Below are 4,641 nucleotides of genomic sequence, written 5' to 3'. Positions count from 1 at the left end.
CCTTATGCGAGCTTTATAATCCGGATTCGAACACTTTTCTGACTAGGAACGGAGAGTTGGGTTTGGCTCTTCATGAGATGCATAAGATTTCTGGTTTGCCCATGGGTCAGATGTTATACCAGGAGTATTTTCCTTCCAACCATGAACTGAGTCAGCTAAAGGATCGCATGCCCGACCGCTACGAGACCTTAGGGGACCTCACTTGTCACTATCACATTGCTTTGGTGTAGTCTAAGCCCCTAGCGAAGAGGACTAAATCAAATGTGAGCCTGAAGCAGTTCGTATCATATTTGTTCAGGAATCTGGAGAGCCATTCTGGCAAAACTATTTGTGAACTGGCACCGCTGACTCCTTCAGAGGTTAATGAGCTGCTGAAGAAGACTGACACCCACTCCTATACCATTAGCAGTCCTGAGAGTGGCTTTCCTTTAATGAGCTGCTGAAGAAGACTGACACCCACTCCTATACCATTAGCAGTCCTGAGAGTGGCTTTCCTACAGGGACTAAATTCAAATCATTCTTATGTCATGCGACCGCACCGATTCGTCCGATGACTCTTCTTGCCGGCTACCTCGCCATCTGGTTAAAGAAATGCGTGGTCCCGTATCAGTCCGATGACGCTCTGCCACTGGAAGTGCTCTATCCTGCGGTTCAACTTGCCTACAGAAAGGAACTTTCACTTCTCCCGGTGATGGTGGCTAACATTCATCGAGGGCTTCGACAGATTTCCGGTGCTTTTACACGGAAGGAGAGTGAATCGACGACTCAGATTCCTACTACTAAGGTGGAGCTTCCGTATGTTTATCTGATGGCTTGGTTCGTCCTTCATCGTTCTGACATGATGTCGGTACCGCATGCCATGGACCACTCTGTTCCCTTACTACAGCTGCTTGAGAATGGCGAGCCGAGGATTCTCTGATATCAGGAGGCAGCTTCAGGTCCACAAGTGCTGGGCGTTCTCTACTTGTTTTCCACAGTTCTCCAGCCGGTATGGCGAGTGTTTGATTGATGAGGAGAAACCGAGGGAGTATCGCACTTATTTGGATATCGGCTGCTTTAATTGGCTAGTGAACATCAGGCCGGGCTACTTGACTTTCCGGGTGAGGAATCAGTGTTTTATAGAGCCGTATCTACCCTGCCGATTCGCTCGCCAGTTTGGTTATGACCAGCTTTATGTTGGGAACCCGCGCCAGCAGCTTCGGGCTCATGGAGGTTTGGTGGACGGTCTTCGTGCATGGTTGTGGACCGTGACAGGCTGCACTGGTGCTAGGTTCAGTCTCCCGGGTGCTGAGCGACAGTTGAACCTCACTTTCTTGAGCTGCAGGTGGTTGTTAGCAGCTAATAAGACTGTCCCTGTGAAGCCTATTGAAGAGTTGGTGGCCGAAGAAGCCTCTCAGATTGATTCTCATGTGATCCGGGACGGTGCTCGGTCACAGAGGGCGCGGGGCAAGACCCGCCGACTTGATGCAGAAGGTCATAGGGCCTTTAGTTCTGCTGGAGAGGCTTCGGGCGGAGATCCTGAAGACTACGAGGCAGATTTCGAGCGAGGTTAGTCACCCATCTTTTCTTTCTGCATTTCCGAATTGCCAGTCCTGACCACTATCTGATATTTCAGGGACAGCGACAAACAGTGAAGAGGAATTCCATCCTTTTGCCCGGGCAAGACCTTCGACTACTGTCCATGCTGATAGGCGGAAGAGACTAGCCCATAATCCGCCTGCAGATTCGCAGGCATCTGAGATGGACTTGGCTGGTGATGATCCTGCTAGCGACAGAGGTAACGTCTAATCTATAGATCATTCTCTTGATTGTTTAGATTTTTAGGCTGATGCTTTCCCATTCTATGCAGGAGAACGCGAGGAAGGGGAGATGAGTTTCGATCCTGCTCCTCATGAGTTTGTATCTTCTGGTGAGCCTGACTCACCTTACCAGGTAGAAAAACCTGCAGAAGCCGCCGACTTTAGGGAGGCTACCAATGTAGGACCTGATTCAGTGAATCCAGATACATCTACGAGAGGTAATTTATTTCCATTGGTCATATTCTCTTCATTCTTCTTTCGTACTTACATTTCCTTGTGTCAGATTTTTCGATTGACGATTTCGACGAGGCAGGTTTGCCTGCAGATACCTCTATGTTCCACTTCATGTATGACTCTCCCCAGATCGATGGCCCGCTGCCCGAGGATATGTTTCCTGAGCCCGTACTCCCTCAGGATCCTGAGAATGGTTCTTTTGAAAGTACGTGCCTCTTCTCGAGTTAATTATAGGACTAGCCAATTTTTTGACTAATGCAGCTATAATATAATGCATCTGAACATTTTGTTCTGTGTTTAACAGGAGCTTTTACTGAGGCTGTGAGACCAACTCCACCAGTTGACACACCCACAGCTGTTACGTCTCCGCTACCCCCAGCGACTCAAGGGGAAGGAGGTATAAATTAAGCCGCTGAAAATGTCATTTATTTCCTTATTAAGGCTTTTTGACGGATTTTCTCCTTTTTGGTAGGGCCTTCCTCTCGGCTTCATGTCCTCGTGAAGGAGTTGTTATCGGACAATGACCCTGAGAAGATCGTCATTTGTGTAGAAGTCCGCTCTTTCTTCTCCTTTATGAATGTTATGCTTGGCAAACTCCTCCACGACGGACTTTCCCTTCGCCAGTTTAAACCATTCCTTGATTCTAAAATAAATTTAATAAGGGATGCGGGATACCCGGATCTGGCGAGAGTTATATTCGATGACCTTGACTGCTTAGAGCGTGAGCTTCAGATGTTTCACGAGCTCCGGGATGCAGGTGCCTCTTCATTCATTACTACTGAGTTGGATACTCGCTTACAGTTATGGCGCAGTACTCGGATGGTTGCTGAGCTCGAGATTCAGGTGCAGCGGGGCCGAATAGATCGAGTTGAGGCTAACCTTGCTACTAAATCATCCTCACTTGACGAGCTTGATTCTTCCATCGCTTCTTGTGAGGCCCAGATAGATCAGCTCCGACGAGAACTCCGTGAGAAGGAGGAGACTTTGAGTATTCTCGAGATGACAAAGCTGCAGGATCACCAAACACACACTGCTTTATCTGATAAGCTGAAATCCTTGAAGCAGCAGCTGGTCGAGGCAGAGGAAGTTGCGGTGAAGACTTTAGCCGCCAGCGAAGAGTCCATCAGAGCCGAGTTGCAGGATGAGCTTAGGCAAGCTTATGATGAGAAGTTATCTAAGTTTAGTCAGCAGATCCTTAGCCATGGGCTTGATGTATGATTTTTAGTGGAACTGGTTTTTGTCTTTATCTTTATTATGATTCCTCATTCCGTTTGAAATGATTGACCATAATACTCATAGGATTTTTGGCAAACCCTCAGCCATTAACGGGTTTGATTAGCCTTTACCGACTACCGTTTGAGTCGGGCTAGCATGCGAATTGTCTAAATCCGTTCCACATGTCACGTTGCGCTAAGAGAGTAAATTCTCTAAGACTTTGTGCCATGATATTGAATACATAGACTTCGCCATTGTTACGGGAATAGGCTACCCGGCGACACGTGTTAGGTGTTGATTTTAGGATTTTTGGCTAACCCCCAGCCTTCAACGGGTTTGATTAGCCTTTACCGACTACCGTTTGAGTCGGGCTAGCATGCGGATTATCTAAATCCGTTCCGCATGTGACGTTGTGCTAAAGGAATGAACTCCCTTAGACTTGATGCTACAACTTCGAATATGTAGACTTCGCCACTGTTATGGGAATAGGCTACCCAGCAACATGTATTAGATGCTGACTTATCCCTACTTAGGTTTCGGGATAAAATACCCCAGATTCAAACTCTGGTGTCTTTTTCTTCGGAGAAAGACTAAACCGACGACGCGTGTTAGGCGTCGGCCTATCCTTTCTTAGGATTCAGGATGAAATTCCCCATGCGTGTAAGGCATGGATTTTGGTGTTATTAATAACAACCTGTCACAATGAACGGTTAAGAACTAACCGGCGGCGCGGGTTAAGCGCCGACTTATCCTTGCTTAGGTTTCAGGATAAAATACCCCAGAATCGAACTCTGGTGTCTTTTTGTACGGAAAAAGACTAAACCGGCGACGTGTGTTAGGCGCAGACTTATCCCTGCTTAGGATTCGGGATAAACTTCCTAGGATGAATCCTAAATTGACAAATTTTGGAAACGAGCAATGCGGGAAAGGAAGAATTTTATATTCTATTTCCCGGTCTTCTTTTAGGGTGAAGGCAAACCCGGATACAAGGAAGGAAGAATTTTATATTCTATTCCTTGATTCTGGAAAGGAAGAATTTTATATTCTATTTCTAGTGCAGAAGAAACTAGAAGTGGGATCTCCACTCCGAGAATCTAGAAAATCTAGATAAACTTGCCTTTTATAGGATTAGTTATCTAAACTGAAAAAAGAGTTCTTCGTTTATCGAAGTGAAGTTTTAACTTTGGCTATAACCGTGAGAAGATTTAACCAAAGAGAAGAGAAAGGAGTTCTTTCGTTTATCGAAAGGAGACTCTGATCTGAAAGGGGACCTTCTTGTCTATGGAAGGAGTCAAGAGGGCCAGATGGACATTTTTGGTGGACACACTGTCAATTGAAACTGATCAGTGAGGGATTTTGATGGAGAAAATAATTTTGGGTTATCCTTTAGAAT

This window comes from Asparagus officinalis, chromosome 2 (assembly GCF_001876935.1).
Source record: "Asparagus officinalis chromosome 2, Aspof.V1, whole genome shotgun sequence".
Taxonomy (NCBI): Eukaryota; Viridiplantae; Streptophyta; class Magnoliopsida; order Asparagales; family Asparagaceae; genus Asparagus; species Asparagus officinalis.
The sequence above is the reverse complement of the archived record's forward strand: the minus strand, read 5'-3'. Positions refer to the sequence as shown.